Source organism: Mastigoproctus giganteus, chromosome 1 (assembly GCF_048544385.1).
Source record: "Mastigoproctus giganteus isolate SK-2022 chromosome 1, ASM4854438v1, whole genome shotgun sequence".
Taxonomy (NCBI): Eukaryota; Metazoa; Arthropoda; class Arachnida; order Uropygi; family Thelyphonidae; genus Mastigoproctus; species Mastigoproctus giganteus.
The window spans coordinates 178,015,924-178,040,721 of record NC_143575.1 but is presented as its reverse complement, the minus strand read 5'-3'; the positions used below and the strand labels follow the sequence as shown (position 1 = coordinate 178,040,721).

At 38.2% G+C, this 24,798-nt stretch overlaps 1 long non-coding RNA gene across 1 annotated transcript in view; it reads left to right on the top strand.

Annotated features, from left to right (window-relative positions):
- The first annotated feature begins 5,759 nt into the window (after positions 1-5,759).
- The window catches only part of LOC150091325 (uncharacterized), a 72,642-nt gene continuing 53,603 nt past the window's right edge, over positions 5,760-24,798 (top strand). The window contains exons 1-2 of the long non-coding RNA XR_016548100.1: positions 5,760-5,766; positions 11,511-11,594. This is a non-coding gene — a long non-coding RNA (uncharacterized LOC150091325). The remainder of the gene's footprint in view (positions 5,767-11,510; positions 11,595-24,798) is intronic.

Genomic DNA, 24,798 nt, shown 5'->3' with positions numbered 1-24,798 from the left:
TGCTGATTATTTTTTGTTATCAAGAACTAGAATCCATGGTGTGTATGGACCAACGTTTCACTGGTGAGGTAAAAAAAAAAGAAATAAGTAAACAATTATGTTAGGATCAACTGGAAAATTACTTTCCCTTACCCATGTGAATTGTATTTGTAAATTGGTTGTCTTGTCGATTTGCTTGCTTTTCTGGAAAAAAAAATTGCAGTTTTTCCTGAAAAAAACCTGGCTATCTATGCTTGTGACAGAACAACTCAGCCACAGAGTGAAAAAAAAAAATATATATATATATTATATTAGGATCTCCCTTAAATGATTACATATACCCATTTATGTATATTGTCTGTAAATTGCGTGTGTTCTCCCGTCGATTTGCCTGAATTTGGACGAAAAAACCTTGATATCTACGCCTCAGACCGACTAATACAGCCACGGAGTGAAAAAAAGCCCACTAAAGTTCCTCTGTTCATCGAACCTGGGCCTTTTCCACCCGGTGTGGGGAGGAAGGTGACGATACCACTTTGCTACCGGCGCAGACGCCACAGAGTGAAAAAAAGCCCATAAAAGTTCCTAACGTCACCGATGGGATTCGAAACATTTTTCCCGCACAGAAACGGAATCTTCCAAGACGATAATGCGCCGTGCCATTGGGAGAGTACTGTGTACAAGTGGCGCGATGAACACCGAAGGTATTACCCTTCTTTATTTTCCTCTAAATTCGCCTGACTTGAATTCATTTGAAGATTTGTGGGATGTTTTGGAGCGGAAAGAGTGTCGTATGGACACGCAACTGCCATCTGTTCTGACACTATGGAAAGTTTTGCATGCAGCCTGGTAGATCCCTAAGGATGTCTTCGGACATTGCCTTGGCAAATATTGGCTGTTATCTTATAAATGGTGGCCAAGCATGGTAGTAGCTAGGTGGTCATAATTCAGTGATCAATAAGTGTGTATTCAATGTACACTGAGTGATCGCTGAATTATGACCACCTACCTAATAATACTTCGTAGGTCCTCCTTTTTCCTTCAGTACGGCAGCTATCTGACATGGCATTGATTCAACAATGGTCGGAAGCGTTCGGGTGGTATGTCCAACCAAGCTGTATATAATGCGGTCAGCAATGCAGGTATGGAAGTGATTGGTATATCCAGTCGCCTGATATGCTTTTCCATCGTGTCCCACAAGTGCTCTGTGGTGTCGATATGCTGGAAGTCAGAACTGTGTTCCTCAAGCTGCACAACAAGTGCCCGATGGCGCGGCGCATTGTCATCTTGGAAGACACCATCGTCATTCGGGAAATAGTTTAGCATAGCTCGATATAAACAGTGAACAAGCAGTTAACGAAAGCGGAGACCACTGATACATTGTCCACATGCACCAGGGGTAAAAATTCCAGCCAGTCAAACATGCCCCACACCATACAACTGCCTCCACTTTTGATACCATGCATGATGGATCAAGAGCCTCATGTTGTTGATTCCAAATCCGTACGCGACCATCCCGGTGTGGAGTAAATTACGTGACTCTTCCGACCAGCACACCTTCTTTCAGTCTTCTAACGTCCAACTTGCATGCTCTTTGCACCAGGCGAGTCTTTTACGAACCTTGGTTAGGAGAGGATGCTCTAGGGATGCTCTGTTCCACAGAGAAGTAAGATATGTTACACTCTGTGGATAATTCTTTCATTTTGCGCCCCTAAAGCTCGGCACCCGGGGGTATTCCCCCCCCTTCTGCACCCCTTCTTGCTACAGCTCTGCAATCTTTATGAATTTATAAAATTTATTATTGCAATGGTATACGATTTGCATATATTTATTAATAAAACAATATAATAATACAATGAATATAACAAAACAAATATATCAAAGGAAAACAAAGAAACTTATAAATATTCGTTTATATCTACAGAGAATTTAATTCTATATAAACTACAAAGAAATTAAAAAACCAGATAGTTTATATTTATATATCTAATATAAAATCATAGAAACAAAATATTGCGAAATATAGTACTTTTAACATTATAACATAAACTAAAAATATGCAATGAGGTGTACTCTTTTAATTGAATTTTTTCTCGCTTTGAAGGACCTTTCACAAGACCCCACTGTTACACGCAGGGTGAGAAAAATTCATAGCGCTATTTCTATATTTAGATAAGATTCTATTAGACAATACTCATGAACGAATTAGAGAAGTTGTAAAGGAGTTACAGATTTTATATCTGATTTTTCAAATATCTGTTGAAATATCAACAGATATTTGAAAAATTTTGTTTGTGCTCCAGTGTTAGCACTGGAAGATAGACCAAAAAGCTCAGAGGTGTGACGTCACAAAACGGGCCATACTTTATAGAAGTTTGTAATTGGATTTCTCTGTTATTTTCGAAATTTATAAAACACTGTTCTGCCCTGATATTTTTTACCGTAAGTGATTATAAATCCCGAATTTATAATTTTTTTCACTCTCACTAAAATTTCTGGAATCATCAGTAGCAGGTACAAAGATAATGCAGTATTTCTTTTAATAAAATTTTTATTTTGAATAAAGAACACAAGTTGACCAGAAGCTATTATCCATGTCGGGAATACACCTTAATCTTTTGACTGGCTATAGAACGCAGTTGATTAGCATGACTTCTTGGTATGTGGGATAGGTGGCTGCATACGTCTTTCGTTGCACTTACATTGTTGAATGGCAATCCCTTTAACCCTTAATTTGCGCTTTCTAATTACTTAAATTGCCTAAAGCCTCTAGATGGAAACAAAGCATACAAAGTTAAGTCTCTCGTAATCCGTTCGCTATATAGAAATTTTCTTTATTCCACCGAACCTTTTAAATGCAATTACCAAAAGAAGGAACTCAAAAAATTCGCTATAAAGAAGTTCGTGAAATACAGGTCCGATTGTAATTAAATCAAAAATAAAGCAATTTTAAAATATTTAACTGGTCGGATGGGTCCTTAAAATGTTTCACCTGGGGCTGGCGCCCCACCCTAGTCCCAGCTCTGCCTGATCGTAAGACTATGCAGAAGCTGTACCAGAAATTTCGGTAGAAGTTCTGGTACAGCTATAGGTTTACTCTAGGTAGAAGTAGAAGCGCTATAAAATCAATGAAACTCGGGAAACAGCTGTACCCGATAAAGTCATTGTTAAAATGTTTAAAGCTGGAGGCCAACCGTTATGTAAACCTTTATCAAAACTATTTTTAAAAAGTCTTCCACTTACAAAGTACCTTTAGCATGGAAAAATGCAGAAGCCATCCTAGCGCATAAAAAAATGTGACAAGGCAGATGTAAAAAACTACCAACCAATAAGCCTATTGGCTACAAAGGAGAATAGGCTCAAGCTTTCAAGGAGAATAGGCTCAATACTTCATTCGGCATTACCGAAAGAACAAGCAGGTTTCAGAAGCGGCTTTAGTACTTCGAATCACGTCCAAGCAGTGCAGCAAGTTGTAGAGTGGCACAAAGAATACAGCCTTCCATCGACTATGAAAAAACATTCGACTCAGTCACAAAACAAGCAATAATCAACGCCCAAATCAACCAAAGTGTACACGGGGCTTACAATATACGACAAGGTAACTGCATCAATATGGGGTAATAATGATAAAATTCAGATCAACATAGAAAAATGCGTCTGACAAGAAGATACAATTTCCCTAAAACTATTTTCTGACTGTTTAGAAGAAATATTTTGCAAGTTAATTGGGAAAATAAAAGACCTCAAGAAAAATGGAAATTATCCGAATCTCTTACAATTTTTAGTTGCTATCATCTTCTTTGCCAATGATCCATAAGATAGAGCAAATCCGACAGTGTGAAAGCCTGGAGGGCATGGGCCTGAGCGCTTAGGTTATGGGGACCCAGCAACCTTATTTAACACGTTTATGCCTCCCTTTCCAGTGCGGAACTCGCCTCCGATATAATCACTAGGAATCTCGCTGTCTTCTAGGAGCCTGAGGTAGCAGAACGCCAGGTCAGAGGGCAGCATCTGCTTCCTCAGGCTCTACTAGGAAGCAGAATGCCAGGTCAGAGGGCAGCATTCCACAAAGACAAAGGCCAAAAATAGCTTTTACTGGATTGTATAAGTCTTCTCAACTGTAAGAAGAATCTTCCATAACCAAACAACAATATTCATAAGGTGGTTCCGTGACTTTGTGTTTTACCAAGTGGTACAACTGCCTTGGATATAACACACATCCTCCAGATGCATCAGGCCACAATCAATAAGAGGCTGTGCTTATTGTTTTCATTCCAACTCAATACAACATTTTTTTTTTGGGGGGGGGATAAGTTTGGGAGGGTCACATGTTCAGAGATTGCCCAGCAGAGAATCTCCCAGCAAAATGTGCTAACTGTAAGAATATTAACCGACCTCATGAATATTCCGTCAGGGACGGTACATGTCCTGTCTATCAACGTGTGTAGAGAATCTTAAATCCAACCTATTATGGGCTAAAGTTTGAACAGTAATCAATTCAGGCTTCGTTTCGCACTGATCACAAATCAATAACGGTATATAACCAATTGTACCAAATATTTGAAGAAAGAAACATCGATGTTCTGTTCCTCTAAGAGCAATACTGCTCACAGGGTATAATAGCTGGATACCCCCCAACATACAGAAAAGTTCAGACCTCTGGGGGTGATTGCTTGCAGGTATTATAGTCAGGAACTCAGGCATTGTCGTCACTCGAATACATTCTCTCACCAGTTCACATCTAGCTAAGAATAACTCACAGTGTTTTAAAAAGGAGAAAGAAAAGTAATTTATTAGAAAAATAAGATAAAATAAACAATATTTTCATTTCAAAACAATACAATATAAAAGAAAAAGAGGATATTTTGTTATTAATGTGTTCAAAAATAATCATATCAGCAGAGAAAATTATAGAAAAAAGAAAAAAAAGTAATCATGAAATCATTGATGTGTCGCCCCCAGCAGTTTACTACTCTTGTAGGCAGAGTGAATAAATACAGTAATATAATGTTTGCTTAATGAGGATTTAAATAAAAAGTCAAGAAATAAGTACCATAAGATACTTATGGTACTTATTATACCGGTATATAAAAATACTGTGACATTCATTTTTGATTTAATTTGATAGGAAGCACCAAGAAAGCAGAACGAAAAACGGCTTCTCTTCCAAAAGTTATGATAATTTTTCACGTGCTGCATTTTCGAAAACTGCTGTATGAAACTATTTCAGTGGGCTAATGAGGCTATTTAGGTTTTTATTTATTTCGAGAGTGGCTGGTCATATCATATATATTATATTCATATCAATGAAGTTTTTCCCGGAAGTGTATTCTTTGACATTATCATTTATTTTAATATTATTTTTAATAGCAAATTTTGGGTTTTGTTTTGTAACTCTGTTTTCTTTAAGCACGTTCGACTCTTCAAAAGACTTCCCATTGAAAACGTATTTAAAAGAAAGTGAAGAAATGCGGTCTAAAGGTATTTTTAAATTATAATTTATATTGAAATACGGTTGGCGCAGATATAAACCCGAATAAAACAGAATATCAAGCTTGCCTAGCGTAGACATGATAAAATTACTTTAAATATTAGGCATGATAATTAAATTAAGTGTGCCAAACGTAGACATGATAAAATAAAATTAAAAATAAAGACAACTAATGAAGATCTCGTGGAGTGTAAGTACAATATGGTTATATTTTCATTTTTCTTATTTTGTCAATAATGTCATTTTTTTGTCACTTCTGATATGTTTTCAGAAAGCACAATGCAACGCCATGTCAGGTAATTTAGGAAAACGAACTATGTATACTGAATTTGAACGCCAAGGAAAAATTGAAAATAAAGGAAATTAAATGCAGTTTATAAAATAGTGTACGAAAAAAAAAAACAAGTGCCATTATTACGAAATCAAATAACAAAACCGTTTTTCTGAAATACTGCTTAAAAAATTGCAAGGAACAAACTAACCGAATCTGCCTATCCGAACAATTATACAAAATAAAACAAAACCTTTTTTTTTTTAATTTTAATTTTTTTTTAAAGAGGACCTAACCCAATGATGATTCTCCGCAAACAAAGTGCTGGGGAAAAAAAAAAAAAACAGTTAATCCCGTATCCAGGGTGGCGAAAATTTGTTTGTAATCCAAACACCACATAATCCACAAAATGAAAGAAAAACTCTTCATTGTGGTAAAAACGTAAATTGATTAAAATAAATATTATCAACATATTTATAAAAGTATACGATGGCGTGAAAAGATTTGACATAAAGTTTAATGCAATACATTTTTTGATAAAGTAAAACAAAGACCTCCCTTTTTCTATTGCTGAAATTACCAGTGAATGGTGTAAATTTTTAATAAGAATATTTGTTAATTTTATTAAAAATAGTTTGTCATTGTTTTATTAATAATAATGTATTAATACAGTATATTAATTCTCCCTAATGGGGAGGGGGTTTCCGCTCCATGACCTGAATGGTACCAAGTGCACCAGGTGGTTATGTATGTGCGACCCGGTCACCACCAAATACGGAGGATGCGGAAAGGTCAGGGAATGACCACCACATATCTCGGAGCAATATGGCCTTAGTTGCTAATGCTCCTAAAAAAAAAAAAAAAAAAAAAAAAAAAACAAATAACAATAACAGGCGGTAATGTCATGCAGTTATTATTATCATTAGCCATATGATACAAGGAAGCCTGAGGCTTATGTTACAGGAGCCAAAAAGATTTTTTTTTTTATTACCGAGAGAGAGAGAATGATGATATCCACTCACCACCCTGGGTGTGCTATGCCCATACTCACCATATGTGAGCTCCTGGGGTAGTTATTACTGTTCGTCGAGGAACTCTCTCACTAACCCCCAGGAGCTCACATCTGGTGAGTATGGGCTTGGCACACCCAGGGTCCTGAGCTGGATATCATCATTCTTCTCTTTCTTGGTGATTCCCTTCTACTTCTGATTCTCTCTCTCTCTCTCTCTCTCTCTCTCTCTCTCTCTCTCTCTCTCAGGGTAATGCAGAAAAATATTTTTGGTGGTGCAGCATAAACTTCAGGCTTCGTTGCACCATGTAGCTAATAATAACCCTCAGTTGTTCAGGATTGCAACTTTCTGGAGTTCATTGTAGGGGTTCTCTGGGAGACCTATTGCTGTTAGGTTCTTGTATAGGTGGTTGACACAAAAATCAACTATACCGGTGGTTGACACAAAAATCGGGATGGTCGTTACTTGTTCCATCACTTTGAGCTGCTCTCTTAGGTCTGTGTACTTCTTAATCTTTTCTTCGTGGCATTTCAGGAGGTTGTCCTTGTTGGGCACTGCTATGACGAATAGACAAGTAGCCTTTTCCTTCTTGTCGATGAGGGTTATGTCGGGTCTGTTGGGCGCGATTGTTTTGTCTGTTATAATGGCACAGTCCCAAATCAGTTTGTGAGTTGGAGTCTCTAATGCGGCCCGGGGTTCGTACTTGTAATATGGCTAAAGTGACCAGACATACCGGATTTCAGTCGTTTTCCCCGCACTGCAAACTGTCCCGAATTGGACATGTAGCCTCCATACTTAATGGCAAACATAATACAAATCATTTGCATTATGTTTGCCGGGAAGAAACGGTACAATGGAAAGAGTTTTTTCGATAATAAATAAGCTGTAGAGGTAAAACAAAAACACAGCAGACCGAAGTGCAATTTTTTTTATTCTTGTGAAGAATTTTACGAAGAAATAGCAAATAAGGAAGAATTATTAAGAAAAAATCACTCAGCAGAAAAATATATTTAACTATATTATTTCATTTCTCTTGTTTTTATTGTTAAAAGAAGTATGTATTTTTATTATTTCTCAGAAAAAATCTAACCTTTTTTCACTAAACAAAAATGAAAATCGATTAAAAACATGACCCCTCTAATAAGTGTTTTTCCCCTTTTATATATACAGGGTGTCTCAAATATTGGTACAAACGTTTAGGGGCGGTAGGTAACATCTAAAGGAATGTGAATCGCATAGGAACCCATAACCGGAAACGTTACCGTAGGTCGGTACACGGCGCTGTTCATCAATTGGTAGTAGTCGCCGCACAAAGAGCATGCATCGATATACGAACTGTGAGCTGCAGACATGCACCTAGTGTATGAATTAGCAGAGGGCAATGGACGAGCCGCTCAACGAATTTATGGAGAACGCTTCCCAGACAGACATGTACCGGACCACCGTTTGTTTCCGCGTGTGCATCAAAATTTGTGCGATTATGGGTCATTTAGAGGTAACAGGAGTAGTGCGGGCAGCCCACGTTCGACGCGAACTCCCGCCATGGAAGAAAGTGTGTTGAATGCCGTGTAGAACAATCCTACTACTAGCACACGTGCCGTTGCCTCTGCCTTAGGAGTATCTCGTTGCAGTGTACAGCGTGTCTGGCACGACGATTCCTTACACGATTCCCCAAGATCATCCTGCACGTGTGGCTTTTGCACAGTGGATTCTCCAAGAAAGTGTTCAAGACTTTTTTTTTTTTTTTTTTTTTATTACTCCAAAACAGCCCAAGCCTTACAGAGGAGGAATTTGACAGTAGCAATATAGTAATCCTTTTATTTACAATCTGTACACAATGTCAGGTATCAATATACAATTTCAAATATACAGGGTGAATTTACAACATATACAATGCATATCATGCGTTACAAGCGATTTGCATTTTAGCAAAGCTGTGGTAACAGAGAAATTAGTATTTCTAAGCATTTTGTTTTCTTTTCTTGATAGTTCACATTAAGTAGTTGCATTGATTGCTTTGTGTTATTATTCTTATTATTATCCCTATTTTTTTTTTTTTCCTAATTGTTATTTCTTATCTTAGTTCATTGAAGAAAATAATTTTTTTTTTTTTTTTTTTGTTAAAGCTAAGTATACCTATCTTTATAGTATTATTATTGTTGTTATTATTAAATTAGTCATTTATTTTCATTCTCTATTAGTTTTATTGTAAAACCTTTGTAGCTCTTTTTTGATATTAATATTTTCATTTAGGATATCAATGTTGGATTCATTCAGCAATTTTGCAGTTCTGTTGAAGTAATGGAATCTGAGTTGATCAGTTCTGAATGGCTCTTGTGCCAGCATATTTTGTCTTCTCAAGACTCTTGGAGGACAGCTGAAGTTGATGAGGTAGAGCAGCTCGGGGGCATCGAACTTGCCAGCCACGAGATGCATTAGGAATTTGCAGTCTGCCGCAGCTCTTCTTTGGTAGAGTGGTACAATCCCGAAGTGAACGCACCATTCATTGTAGGATTTTGTGTTCAATTAACTTGAATTTCCCAGCCTATGTTTTAGTCACGGATGAGGCTTATTCAATCAGCACAATGCTCATGTGTGGGCTCACAACAACCCACACAGTGTGCGCCCCTATGCAGCACAACATCGCTTCGCAATAAATGTGTGGGCAGGTATGGTCGGTGACTGCTTAGTCGGCCCATACCTGTTACCATCCTGCATGAACTCCGCTAAATATTAGATATTTCTTGAACAAGTTCTACCAGGGTTACTTGACGATGTTCCAGCAAATGTGAGACGCAACATTTGGTTTCAACATGACGGGGCGCCTGCCTATTATGGAAGGTGTGTTCGTGACCATTTGAACAGGCGTTTTGGGTCGATGGATTGACCGTGGTGGACCCGTTGCCTGGCCCCCACGCTCATCTGATTTATCGAGCCTTGATTTCTTTCTGTCGGGCGGCCCTCAAATCTATCGTGTATGAATCGCCTGTGGAGACGGAAATGGATCTCGTGGCGAGACTCTGCGCTGCTGCTACTGTCAAAGAAACTCCAGGTGTGTTCGACCGTGTCCGCCAATCCATGCTGCGTCGGTGTCACGCATGCATCGCGTCTCATGGTGGAACCTTCGAGCATCTGTTGTAACATCATGAAATGCAGCCATCATCTGGTACTCCATTGTTAATATTATGTTAAATAAATGTTTGCCACTAATTACTGTCTTGTGTCATTTCTGCTTCTTGTGCCTCTGCTACTACTTTCCCGTGACGTTTCCGGTTATGGGTTCCTATGCGATTCACATTCCTTTAGATGTTACCTACCTCCCCTAAACGTTTGTACCAATATTTTTGAGACACCTTGTATATACAGGCACTCTTCTACTTACGTACAACTCCCAGATACGTACAAAGCACAAACTGTTGCTATGTCCAGTTATAAGAATAAATTTTGAACTGCTTTGTGATATTTCCCTAAAGCATGTTTCTGGAGGTCACGACCAAAAAAATAAATAAATAAAACCAATTTGCAGTTTCCGGTTTATTGGACTTTTCTGTTAGTGCAATCTATTATAACCAGGTAGTAAACTCGATCGTATTGCATTTGCTAGAGTGCCGATAGCTAGAATTCAGTGGAATTTTATGTTATTATGGTGAAATGTGTTTTCCCTTCACTGTAATCTTCAAAAAAAAAATAAATATATAAATAAATTTTCAGAATCTTCTCTTCATTCGTATTTTTTGAGCTTCGCAAAGTTGTTACTCCGTATCTCATTTGCGCGTATCATTTTAGTTGCAATTTGTGCGTTTTGTGTTCTTTGATATTGACTGCTTATTTTCTTACTGTTTTAAATTTTACGACAAAAAAAAAAAAATAAATGTCAGTGAACAGAAATATGAATTAGTTACACTATTAACTAAGCTTAAATTTATTTTTATTTTGCTAACCTGGAAATATTCTTCCGATTTTCATGCATCATTTAATTTTGTTAATTGGAGGTAATAAAGTGTAAATCTGTGTTCTATATCTTTAATTTTATAGACTATGGTTAATGTTTTTCCTATTTTCGCTTATTAGAATCTCCCTCCGTTAAATAGAATTAAAATCCAGTTCGCAAACGTGATCACGATGACCGGCGCTTACTACATATCGTATGGTGAACGGTATTTTATTTTGGTGGGTCTGTCGTAGATTAAATCAAATTACGGATCGTGTTTAGATTAAATTAGTTTTGAATAAATACTGTACTTTACATTATTATTTACTTTATGTTTTTTCAGCCTCATTTAACTCGGTTACAAATCGTAAAATGCTGTACATGATGAAGTTTGTCGGGGGTTATACTGTATATGTATCTGGGCGCCTCCGTAGCCAGGTGGGAAGGAGCAGCAGTGCGTAGCACACACGTCTTGATTAGACCGGGGTTCGAGCCCGTCACCACCAAATACGGAGGATGCAGAAAAGTTAAGGAATGACCACCGCATATCCTGGAGCAATATGGCCTTAGTTGCTAATGCTCCTAAAAACCAAACAACAACTGCGTATATGTATCTTGTATCTACAAGACTGAAATTGGACTTACGTACATGAAAAAAAAAAACAACACGATTAGTACGTAAGTCGAGGAGTGCCTATATATATTTTTTTTTTTAAAGAAGTTTGATATTTTATTTTATAAGTTTAGTTCAAAGAAGTCAATATATTTAATTTATATTTTGTTTGTGAATATTTTTATATTTAGTGTAAAATTTCCCCCTCCCCCTAGTCCCTCACTGGAATGCTAAGGAATATGGCACACCTTCTTTGATCAACTGGCATTTCCTTGCCTTTTCACGACCTCGTCGTGTCTGTGAGTGTACTCTTCTGTGTGATCACCCTGCATCCTCCAGTGATGTGCTTAATCGTTTCTGAAGCCAGGTGACATCGTTTGTTGTTGGGGTTTTAATGGCGCCTCAGCAACTAGGGCTATAATGCATTACAAGATGACAGTAGAAATATCAGTGACCGAAGTAATTCGGTCATTATGTCAATATGTATACAAATATAAATATGTATACTAATAAAAATATGTACAGGTAAACTGATATAAATATGTAAAAAGGTATAAAATTATATTTAAATACAGGAGAAAACGTTTATTGATTTTAAAAACTGAAATAACCCCAGGGGCTCACATCTGATGAGTATGGGCATGGCACAACCAGGATCCTGAGCTGGATATCATCATTCTTCTCTTTCTTGGTGATTTCCTTCCCTTCTACTTCCGAAGGGGGTAATTCAGAAATTTTTTTTTTTTTGGCTGGTGCACCATAAGCCTCAAGGCTTCCTTGCACCATATGGCAAATAAATAATAATGATGCTTGATGTCATCCATGTACTGATTATTATTAGCTATATGGTGCAAGGAAGCCTGAGGCTTATGCTGCACTAGCCAAAAAAAATTCCCGAGTTATCCTGAGAGAGAGAGAGAGAGAGAGAGAGAGAGAGAGAGAGAGAGAGAGAGAGAGAGAGAGAGAGAGAGAGAGAGAGAGAGAGAGAGACAAAAGTAGAAGGAAATCATCAAGAAAGAGAAGAATGATGATTTCCAGCTCAGGACCCTGGGTGTGCAAAGCCCATACTCATCAGATGTGAGCCCCTGAGGATGATGTTCATGGATGATATCAAGTTCCATGCGGCAACCAAGAAGCAACTACTCCGGATCACCAAAGATTTCAGCAAGGACATCAGGATGGAATTTGGTCTAGACAAATGCAAGACCCACACATTGCACCAGTGAAAATTAGTTGGCCGAAACTACCAGCTGCTGACTGGTAAGGAGATCGAAGCTATGACAGAAGGAGAGACCTACAAATACCTAGGGATGATGCAGGCTCAGCAGTTAGAGCACAAGGAAATCAAGAAGTGCCCGACCAAAAAATATCATCAGAGACTCAGAAGCCTGCTGAAAGCAAAATTGAATGGAGGGAACACAGTTAAAGCCATAAACACCTATGCAGCTCCAGTACTAACATACTCCTTTCGGGTCATAGATTGGACTAACACCGAGCTAGAAGATATGCGAAAGACAAGGACAATGATGATCAAGAGTTGTCAACACCACCCGAAGTCAGCAGTGGAGAGAATAACAATACCTCGAAAAGAGGAAGGAAGGGGCCTGAGAGACTTGACAGAACAACAGAAAACAGCGATAGTTAACCTGAAGGATTACTTCGAGAACAACACAGCACCACTTTACCAGGCCATAAGGAAGATAGATAAGTGGTATACTCCACTCAACCTAAGCGAGGAACCCCCTCCCGCCCAGACGGCACAAGAACCAAAGTTAGAAAAATGAGCAAAGAAGACACTCCATGGCAGACACTACAATGACCTCCATCAAGATCACATCGCTTCCAAATGCATGGCTCACAAGCAGGACGCTCTTTCCCGAGACTGAAGAATTCATGCTAGCCATCCAAGACCAGGTAATCAACACCAGAAACTATAGAAAATACATTGCAAAGGAGCCCGAAATGTCAGATGACATATCGATGATGCCACCTGGCCTTAAAAAAATGATCCAACACATCACCGCAGGGTGCAAGGTGATCACCCAGACTGAGTACACTCATAGGCACGACCAGTAGCCAGGATAATACATCAGAAGCTAGTGAGGAAATACCAGTTGACCAAAAAAAGTGTACCATACTTTACCCCAGTACAAACCCTAGCCAGTACTAGAGACTTGAACCCACAAGCTGCACTGGGACCATGCCATAAAAACGGATAAGACCATCCCGCACAACAGTCCGGACATAACCCTTGTGGACAAGAAGGAAAGGCCACCTATCTGATTGACATAGCGGTACCCAATGCTGGAAACCTCCAGAAAACCCATGAGGAAAAAATTAGGAAGTGCACGAACCTGAGACATGAGGTCAAGGAGATGTGGCATATGCAAGTATCGACCATTCTGATCATCATGTAAACCACCGGTATCGTACCAAAGACTCTACATAGCAGCCTAGCAGCAATAGATCTCCTAGAGAACACCTACAAGGAATTCCAGAAAGTCGCAATCGTGAACACCTGTAGGATATTCAGAGATTTCCTCGACCAACAGTAACACCAGACATTACAACGAACCTGTGTACTTGGTAGCAGCACCTTTCATAGAGTGGAATCCCCCAGTCAGGGAGAAATAATATAATAATAATAAAAACAGCTTTCGAGCTTTTTCATAATCATATTTACTTTTAATACTATATTCCAGGGTCTTCTGAAAGTTTTTTCTTCTAATCTTTGCTTCCTCTTTTCGGGACTGTTTCTTGTAAATGTCTGTGATGACACATAGCTTGGACAGTTCGGAAAATGTGATGGAACAGCTCCGTGAATTAATTTTGGATGCTTGAACTCTGCGATTTTTTTTTTTTTTTCATCAAATTTGGATGCCCGTCTAACTATCTGGGATGGCTCAAATTGAATCTGACCAACCTGTAACAATAATCATTATAGCTACAGACTCCAATGCCAAGTGTCCATTATGGTTTAGTTCCTCCACTGACCGCAGAGGATGACAACTGGAGAACTTCATACTGGCACATAATCTGCACATCCTAAATAAATCTAATCAACCCAGTACCTTCTTCACAATAAATCAGAGGTTACCTCCTCAGGACTTGAGATTTGCTATAAAGCATATAAAATGGCCACTGTTCTCGGAATCAGTTAAACGTGACTTCCGTGATGAAATTTTAGATTCATTTAATGAGCTTAATGCCGAAGAACAAGTCTTCTATATCCAAACTGCCTTACTACGAGCAACTGAATACTCGACTAAGAGAATAGCTCCAAAAAAAATCATCTGCCCTGGTGGAATCCTCATCTAACGGTTTTAAGAAGACATGTTCACGGGGCAAGGAAACTGTATCAAAGACGACACTCTTGGCCTCCCAATGAAGTACAAAGACTCAGAAATGAATACAGACCCATAAAACATCAGTATAATCTCGAAATCTCAAAGCAAAAAATCGCTACCTGGTAGTCTTTCGTCTCCACTGTGGGCAACTTGAACCCATAGGGACTACTCTATGAACTTAGCAGAGATAAAGTGCCAACCAATGATATTTACAACTCCGTAGTGACTAATGACTCTGAAACCACGACTTGGCATGATACTGTCACAATGATTCTGGATAAACTTTTCCCTCAGAATGATGTCAACAGACTCTCCCACACGATCCATAACAAGAACCCTCAATCTTCAATACTACTCCACTGTGGATACTGACCTGTTTACTCAACAAGAGCTTCAAACAGCTTTAAATAAAATCAGTGTCCAAAAATGTCCTGGACCCGACTTGCTGAAGAATATTGTCATTAAGAAGTTCGGAGAAACTTAACCTAACATCCTGTTAAATCTCTTCAACAAATGTTTTCTCTGTGGTACTTTCCCCCTGTCTCTGGAAGAATGCACTAGTCAAACTACTAAGAAAACCCAACAAGCGCCCATCAGACCCCAGAGCTTTCTGTCTCATTTCTCTCCTACCAAATTTGGGAAAACTCTACAAACGACTACTCGTCCTCAAGAATCTATGATCTTTTCCAAGCTCAAGATATCTTTTCACCTCACCAGTATGGATTCGTTAATGGCAAGTCTTGTGAAGATTGAACTTTTTGCGTTAAAAAATTACATCCAGAATTCTACATCAAAATATGAAATGGCCATCTTTATAGACTTTGAAGGTGCTTTTGACTCCCTCTGGTGGGAGAGTGCCCTCGCAAGCCTTCGGAACATCTCATGCTCCTCTCAGTTGTACCAAGCTATCCGAGCCTACTTTGATCACAGATCTATTCAGGTTAGTTCAAAAACCTGCAGCATAACATGAGCTGTCAATAGAGGATGTCCTCAGGGCTCTGTTCTGGAGCCGCTCTTCTGGAACATTATACTAAATACGTGGCTAACCAGACAGTTCGATTTTGCTACTCCATTCGCATATGCTGATGACCTTGTCATTGTCTTCTCAGGAAAAAAATTCTAGAAAGAGCTTCTCCGGTCTTAAAGGATCTCATTAAATGGCCAACTATCAACAAAATTAAAATATCTCCTCCATCCAAAACCTGGCTCATGATCTTTAAAGGTCAACTAAATATCCATTGCCCTCCTATCTTGAACATAGCTAACAAGCAAATACCATATGTCAAGCACTTAAAACATCTTGGTGTGATCATAGATGATAGGCTCAATTTTACTCTCCACATAAACCACCTAATAGATAAAATCACGATATTTACTATGGCTATTTGGATTACGAGAACCGACTGGGAGCTTGGATGCAGAGTTCTCTTATATTACAAGGCAGTATTCATACCTATTGCAACCTATGCTGCTCCGGTTTGGTATGACAGAATTAAGAACGTCAAACTGAAATCAAAACTACTCTCCTTGCAAAGATCCGTGATTGTTACAATGCTCCGTGTCTGCAGAACTGTCTCAACTGATGCCTTGCAGGTCATAGCTGGAGTATTACCTGTGGACTTCGCCATTTTACATCGTGCCTTCTGCTACTTTCAAAAACATCAGACCTCCATGGAATTCTATGGAATACAGAATGATGTCCTTGTAGGCACCAAAGCTGAAAAAACCTGGATTTGGTCTGCTTTAATAAAAATTTGGCAAGATCGTTGGAATACAACCCCTAAAGGCAGAACTACATATAAATTTATACCAGATGTCTCCTTTACTGCCAACAAGAAAAATTCCCTATGGTTCTCTCCAAACCTCTACACATCATTTATCATAACTGGACATGGCTCTTTCAACTCCAGACTCTTTCAGTTCAGAATAAGCAATACCGATTCTTCCCTTTGTCTCCAACTGGAAGACTGGAACCACGTGCTTTATCACTGCCCTCTTTATGCTGATCTATGGAAATCCCTACAAGACTGTATAAACACCTTCTCACCTGGCAACGAAAAACATCTAGTAGAATCTGCCTCACACCTTAGAATCCTACAATAATTTGCTTCTGATTTATTTGCTAGAAGAAAACTTCTGTTGGCCAATCCTGCTTCGGCTTCACCTCCTATGGTGCCTCCAGCACCTTCAGTAATGTCAGCCTCAACAGTGAGCAGTGTCTTGAAAAGATAAAATATTGTTACCTTGAATAGCTCTTAGAAGATCACCTAGATACAGTTTATTATTTTATTTTTATTTTCTTTAGTTGGCTAGAGAAAATAGAAGAAAGTCTGGGCAACTGTTTTTTTTTTATTTATTTATTTATCTTATTTTATTTTATATAATTTTACTTCACCATCATTTTATTTATTTATTTTATTAGCAATTTCCTTTTTTTTTTTTTTTTTACTTTGTATCTATATATATATATTTTTATTTTATTTTACTTTTTTTTAATACTGTTTTATTTTATTTTCATTTTTTTTAATTTAATTTTTAATTTTTTTATTTATTTATTTTTTCCTACTCTTCTCTATAAATTTTTATCTTAGTTTATTTTATTTTACTTTTTTGTTTTTTTTAACTAACTTTTTTTTTTAAATTATGATTTTATTTATTAATTTTTTCCTCTATGCTGGTACGATAAGTTTGGGTAGCTGTGGGTACGGGATTTGCTGGCACCCACTCGTATAGCACTATCTCCAGTGGGTGTGGGACTTCGCCCTCTTAAGGGCAGACAAAGATTGTAATGGTTTATCTCCACTTGGCTAAGGACATATCTAGTTGTGGCCCACCTCCTCGTGGTGTAGACGGGCATTGGGCATGCTTTCCAGGAGATTGCCTACCCGGTGACAAAGAGGCCAGAAACAACTAAACAACACATAATATACACAAACATAACACTACAGGTTTCTGGCCGCTCTACAGAGTTTTGTATCATCACAGAGTAACAGGGCAGAGATGAACTTATGTTCCTCGAGCCGCTATACGGAAGATACTATACATATCTACATGTAACAATATGAAATATATAAATAAAATGTTATGCTCTCTTCCGAATTTCACTTTACTTATTATTAGCATCTCATAGACCAGCGGTTCCCAACCTTTTTTGATTTGCGAATCCTTTTCAACGTATATTTTTATCGCGAACCACTATATTCTCTGAAATTGTATAATATTTCTGAATTTTAATTATTAAATATTTCCAGTACTACGTTACTATTTATTAATATGTGACACTGCGTATTAATAAATATTATTATTAAGTATTAAGAAGAAGAAATCTTTATTGTACAATAAAGATACAATATATGCCCACCAGGGGATTGGCAAGGTTATGGGGTAATATAAAAACATGTATGACAAATAGATGAGAATTAAACCATGACATTAAATTAAATAAAAAAAATGAATATGGTATTAAATTAAAATTATTATATTAAAATATAATAAAATTATATTTTAATTAAATTAAATTATATTATTTATACTTTGTAAAGCAGTTATTAATCGGTCCAAACTAGATTTCGAACAAGCTAAGAGTAGAAAACTTGCTTCTTGTCCAAATGGTAGCAGAGCATTGTAGTCTCTTGCCAAAGCTACTGGCCGCAATTTTTACCCAACTGTGTTCCCATCTCTGTCAAAACCAGATGGTTCTGCTGGCACATCAGCCAAAGACAAAGCTAACCTGCTAGCATCCTATTTTTCTTCCAAATCATCTATTGATGATATTTGTAAATCACCTTAAACCATTTCCAGTACTTACATTCCATTCAATGCCTCTGGTGGTCTTCTGTCAAAAGAATTTTGATGAATCTGATGCTAAGAAATCTCCAGGTCCTGATGGTATTTTTCCACTTGTTCTGAAAACCTGTACCCCTGAACTTACTCCAGTTTTGTGTCATTTTGTTTCACTTACTTGTTCCAAAGGTGATTTTCCTTTTGCTTGGAAATTTGATCATATCCAGCCAGTTTCTAAAAGGGTGACAAATCCCTTCCATCTAATTATCGTCCCATTGCGACTACTTCTACTCTTTCCAAAGTAATGGAGAAATCAATTAAGCGCCAACTTTTATAAACTATCTGAAAATCTTTCATCTGATCAACGATGGCCAGTATGGATTCTGTCAGTGTTGTTTCACTGGTAATATTCTGGCTTATGTTACCCATCTATGGACAAATTCAATGGAAAAGTTTGGTGAACCTCAAGTCATTGCTCTTGATATTTCAAAGGCTTTTGATCGTATTTGGCAATAAAGGTCTTCTAAATAAGCTTGCATCCTATGGTTTGCAAACTGTTCTTTGTTGTTGTTGTTGTTATTTGGTTTTTAAGAGCATTAGCAACTAAGGCCATATTGCTCCGAGGATGTGCGGTGGTCATTCCCTGACCTTTCCGCATCCTCCGTATTTGGTGGCTCACGGGCTCGAACCCCGGTCTAATCAAGAAGTATGTACTACACACTGCTACTCCTGCCCACCTGTCTACGGAGGCGCCCCTAACTGTTCTTTGTAATTGTGTATCCAGTTTTCTCTCTGACAGCTCACTGTGGGTGATGGTAGACGGCTCTGTCTTCTAACTTCTCCACTAATGCTGTGCCCCAAGGTTCACTTCTTTATCCCACTCCCTTCCCTTTTCCTCTTGTATATTAATGACCTTCTTCCATTGACCGGAAATCGTACCTGTAGTTTTGCTGATGATAGCACATTGCATTCCAGCTTCCAATTTGAGAATTGCCCTGCTCAAACAGCTTCAACTTCTTGAGTATCCACTGCCAAATCTTTAAATGCTGATCTCCAGTTAATTCTCCAGTGGACAAAGATAACCTGTTGATTTCAAACCTTCTAAACCTCAGTCCTGTCTTATATCTTGCAAAAAGGATTCTTCTGCTACTATGCTTATCTTTGATGATGCTCCAATTTCTAGGCAAGTTCTTGGGGATTATCCTGACTTCTAATTCTCTATTGGCATAAAGCACATTACAAATATTGCTTCCTCTACATATAATAAACTTGGTTTTCTCTTTTGCTCTAGGTGTTACTTTTCTTCCAGATAGTTGTTGACTCTGTAGAAATCGTAAATCCGGCCTACCATTTAATATTGTGCCCGCACGCAAAACCTTTCTCTCAGGCTTCTAGATTCCATTCAAAAGAGGGCGGTTGGGTTAATTAATGTCTCATCTGTAACAGAGTCTCCCCACTCTCTGTCTTACAGACTTTCTGTTTCTGCTGCATTCCTTTTCTATAGATACTTGCATGGGCACTGTTCTTCTGATTTGGCTTCTATAATTTATGCTTTCTCTCTCTCTTTTAAAGCAGTCCAAACATGTGTGCAACCAGACAACATCCTTTTACTGTCCAACTTCAAACTCACAGAACCAACTTTTCATCTTCCTCATTTATTCATTCAGCTTCTGTTTTCTGGAACAACCTTCCTTCATACATATTTTCTGAAAATTACAGTCTACAGAAGTTAAAGTCTAATATCAACAAGTATCTTCTTTCATCTTTTCAACCTTCAACCCATGCATGGTACTAAGTACTATAGGTTCTAAAAAAAGTACTTATACATAACAATTATTCTTGAGAATGAAAAAAAAAACGTATTTATTTAACATGATATACTGTAAGATAGTAAAGTAATTATAAGGAATTGTGGGAGATGTGGTTTCTTTCTTCGGCAATTCTTTCCTTTTTTATTTAATTTTATTTTACTTTATTGTTTATTATTAGTTATATTTTGTAGTTTACAGTAATATAACTTTGTAAATCTAAGCAGACGCCATTACAGAATTTTTAGTGCGAGCCCCCTGGAACTCTCGGGAACCGCTGTCATAGACGATTGTTATTAGCTTTTACAACTAAGGATACCTCAGTCCGTGTACACAGGCCTATAGTTTATCAAAGGTTGCATATAATTACATTTCGTGTATTTATCTACACTAAAAGTTTCAATAAATAAAATTAATATTACGTATTGCACAAAAATTGAGATTTTTTGATTTCTTAAACAAGCATGCGCGCACTTTTCTTCGGTGTATCCAATATATGAAATGAATATTTTATACATAAGTGAAACCACAAAAGCCAAAATTCTGACGAAATTTACTTCTGTATTCTGAGAAGAATATATCTGTTTCATATTTTTATATATTATTGTTACATTATTGTTAAAATACTCCTATTTAAGATAACTGGTATTAACATACCACAAACTTATTTTAGCAAACTTACCTTTGAATGTTCAGATGGCACAAAGTCTTTCCTTGGTATAGCTTTCAACCATTTATTAGTTAAAACAGTATCCTTCAATGGAAATCCAAAGCCGTGTACTTTTGGACCACCTTTATAATTTCCACGGCATCCAGGAACACAACATTTTCCAGGAATTATTAAAAACTTCAAAGCACTTTTATGAGATGAAATAACACAAGACACAGAAACAGCAATGAACAAAGGCAACGAAGGGGCTTAAGCTCTATCCAGTAGAATTACTGTAGTTCTTGACCTTTACCTATCACCACACTTAGAACAATGGATTAGCTCACTGATGACATAGTGATAAGTCATTATTATTATGGTGGCAGCGGCTTATTTAGGCACCCTTTGTGCGCCCTTTCCCCCACCCCTTCTCTACGCGGCAGCCTGTCTAGCGATTATCTCAGCTAGCAATTTTACAGGAATATTATTTCCAACAAAAACCCTGCTCAGTTCTGTCCTGTTTTCAAGTGTTGTTAGTCCGCTTTAACAACTCTAGTAAAATTAACTAATTATTTCTACAATTTTGATTATGTTTATAAAATTGAAACTCTCAAAATATATATATAAACTGAAGTGTTTGTTTGATTTCCCAACTTTAGAATTCAGAAAATCTGTTAATTAATGTGCAAACGGTAAAAATGTACATTCAAATATGCATTTTCTGAGATAAACAATCAGGTGTTGACCTTGATTATAGGTGTCACTGAATGTTTGAGTTTCCTGCGTGTGTGCTCCGCCTCTGGCTAAAGGTGTATTCAACTCTGGCAGTAAGTTAGATAATCTTGTAATAACTGAGAGTAAAGTAGAGGAGAAATTGTTGAAGATAAACACAAGAAAGGTACCTGGGGCGGATGAAATCTATCCAGTTATATTAAAGGAGGCGGCAAAGGAAGTAAGGGGAGTCCCCGGACTCATGGGAGGTACCCATGGACTGGAGATGGCAAATGTGACCCCAATCCACAAAGGGGGATCAAAGGGAGACACAGGTAATTACAAACCTGTTAGTTTAATTTCTGTTAAAGATGATCTAGATGATCATCTTTAACTTGAAATTAACTTCTTTAACCTGTTAGGTTAAAGAAGCATTGCAGGATCATCTAGACAAGACTTCAATTATAGCTTGGACACAACATTAGCATTAGTAGAGGCATTTGATGCAAGAAAGCAAGCTTATGCAGCATCAGCCAAAAAAAAAAAAAAAAAAAAACCCCACTTCCACTTCACCCCTCTGTTCGTTCAAAATACCTGTCCAGCTGAGCCTTAAACTTATTTAGGCTATCAACCTCCACCACAAGGGATGGAAGTCTGTTCCACCAACCAACCACCCGCTGGCTAAAGGCAAATTTCCGCACGTCTATCCTACATCTGTCTTTCCTGAATTTGAATTTATGCCCTCTCAGGTGATTTTTCTGAGCTAGAGGAAGAATCCCATCAGCATTGAGCATGCTTAAACCATTCAAGGCTTTATACACCTCTATCAGATCACCTCACTGGTGCCTAGTCTCCAGACACTGTAATTTGCAAAACTTAAGCCTTTCTTCGTAAGAGCACCCCTTTGTTCCATTCACTAATCTTGTTGCCCTTCTCTGTACTCGTTCCAGCAGCTCTACATCCTTCTTGAAATGAGGCCTCCAGACCTGTATACAGTACTCTAGGTGTGGCCTGACTATTGCCTTATACAATGGAATAATCACCTCCTTATCCCTGCTGGAAAAATTCCTGTATATCATTGACAATACTCCATGAGCTACTCTTGCAGCCCATCTGCACTGCTCAGAGAACTTCATATCTGCCTGCACAACCACCCCCAAGTCCCTTTCATTCTCTACCACTGTCAGTGTAGTAGCACAGAGTTGATACGTTGCTCTGGGGTTGCTGTTTCCCATGTGTAGTACTTTACATTTGTCAATGTTAAACTTCATTTGCCACCTCTCAGCCCATCTGCTCAACCTTTCCAGATCCTGTTGCAGCAGCATAGTGTCAGTAGTGTCCTTGACAACCCTGCCAACCTTTGTATCATCTGCAAACTTGGACATTAAGCTTGATATACCATCATCAATTTCATTTATAAATACAGAAAACAATAATGGACCCAACTCTGAGCCCTGAGGGATTCCACTAATAACATTAGTCCATGATGAGCAGTGTCCATTGATTACCACTCTCTGTCTTCTCCCCCTCAACCACCCCTTTATCCACAGCAGCAATTTGCCTCCAATGTCACACTGCTCCAATTTGTGTAGCAGTCTTCCATGTGCAACAGTATCAAAAGCCTTTCTAAGATCCAAGTATATAATATCAAAGTTATTCCCTGCATCCAGTTCTTTTGTGACTGTATCATAGTATCCAATCAAGTTGGTCAGGCAAGACTTCCCCTTAACAAAACCATGCTGTGTCTGAGCTATAACTGAAGTCTTGTCTAAATGATCCTGCAGTGCTTCTTTAACCAGTGCCTCCATTAATTTTCCTGGAACAGAAGTTAAGCTCACAGGTCTATAATTACTTGTGTCAGCCTTTGATCCTCCTTTGTGAATTGGGGTCACATTTGCACATTTCCAGTCTGTGGGTACCTCCCCTGAGTCCAAGGAAGCTCTCATAATTATGGCTAAGGGTTTGCTTACTTCCTTTGCTGCCTCCTTTAATATAACTGGATAGATCCCATCCACCCCGGGTGCCTTTCTTGTGTTTATCTTCAACAGTTTCTCCTCCACTTTACTCCCAGTTATTTCAAGATTCTGTAGCTTACTGCTAGAGTTGAATACACCTCTGGCATTCCCCTTGCTGAATAACTCCTCATGTGTGAATGTTGATGCAAAATATTCATTCAGTTTGTTAGCTACCTGAGCAGGATCATCAACAGTTGACCCATCGATATCAAGTGGACCAATCTGATTCATCCCCTTCCTTCTAGAGTTTACATAAGTAAAGAACTCTTTGCTGTTTTTCTTTGCATCCCTTGCCAAGGATTTCTCGTAATCTGCCTTCGCCTGCCTAACCTCCTTTGTAACTTGGTTGCATATCAACTTGTATCTATCATAGGCTTCTGTGTCATGTGTTAATTTGTAAGTATCCCATGCATTTTTCTTCTCTGCCACGTGCCTCATTAGTTCATCTGACATCCATTTTGGCCTAAACCTTGAACAATATTTCTTAGTTGGTATGTAAAGCCTAGTAGCTTCCAAGATAAGTTCTTTGAATGCTTCCCATTTTGAATTTTCTGTTGGTAACATCATCAGTTGGTCCCACTGTATAGAATTTAAATACTGTCTCAGTCCATCGTAGTCGCTTTTATGAAAGCAATAACCCTTCCCTTTACCCCTAATGGTAGTTACCTCTTTGAGTAAATCCCGCTTCAGCACACTGTGATCACTGCCACCTGGTGGTTCATTTATCTGCAGATTCTTAATGCATGAAGAATCACTGCTGATAATCAAATCAAGAGTATTACTCCCTCTAGTTGCCTCCCGAACATGCTGATGTAGAAAACAATCATCCAATAAATCCAAAAAAGCCCTGCTAGTGTGTGAGTAACCAGCTCCCAAATTCCAGTCAATATCTGGGAAATTAAAATCTGCCATTATAAGACTCTCTAATTTACTGGCCCACTCTATTTCCCTGTACAGTTCCTTATTATACTCATCAGAGTTATTAGGCCTATAGCACACTCCTACTCTCAATTTTGATCTCTCAATGCTTATGTCACACCAAACTGACTCAACACTGCACTGTCCGGCGATGTCGACTGGCTTCACTTCCTTGGTTTTTATGTGTTTCTTAACTAATAGCATAACCCCACCCCCCTTCCTATCCTGTCTATCCTTTCTGTAGACGTTGTACTCCCCAAATTGCAGTTCTG